We start from the raw sequence: 556 nt of genomic DNA, 5'->3' as shown, positions 1-556 counted from the left end.
CCCCAAAATACTCTGGGAAAGGAGGGTTTTAAGGGAAAAGAGAGGGAATAAATCCAGATGCAGCAGCACACCGTAGTATGACTTGGTCGAATCGTTAGCTGACTGAAAAGCTACAAATCCTTTGGAAACCTGCCTTTGTTAGTCCTTTGTTAGGCACTGCTTGCCCAGCCCCTCTCCTCAAGGTTCTTGCCCATTTGTGCTGTCCTGGAAAAGGGATGTTCTCCATTTCAAACCTGGAAACGAAGACTGATGGTCTCTTCGTGGTGCTAATGCACTAGATCCATTAGAGAAGGCCCTGGAAGGAAGGGCAGGCATCTGTTTTGGGCGAGTTTTTCAGCCTTAAGCGAGGGCATTGCCTGTTCTCTGCTAGCCCCCCCCGCAAGAGCCACCTGCACTGGGCTCTCCGTTCGGTGCCGGTGCTCCCAGTCGGGCACCCCGCGGCTTCGTCCCAGCGTCAGCGCCTCCGCGGAGCCGAGGCTTTGCTTGTTCATGGCAAACATCCTGCTCTTTTTCTTCCCTGGGGCGGAAGGACGTGGATGTGGCCGCGCCGAGGACT

Source organism: Eurypyga helias, unplaced genomic scaffold (genome assembly GCF_000690775.1).
Source record: "Eurypyga helias isolate BGI_N326 unplaced genomic scaffold, ASM69077v1 scaffold39846, whole genome shotgun sequence".
NCBI lineage: Eukaryota > Metazoa > Chordata > Aves > Eurypygiformes > Eurypygidae > Eurypyga > Eurypyga helias.
Note: the sequence above shows the minus strand (reverse complement) of the source record.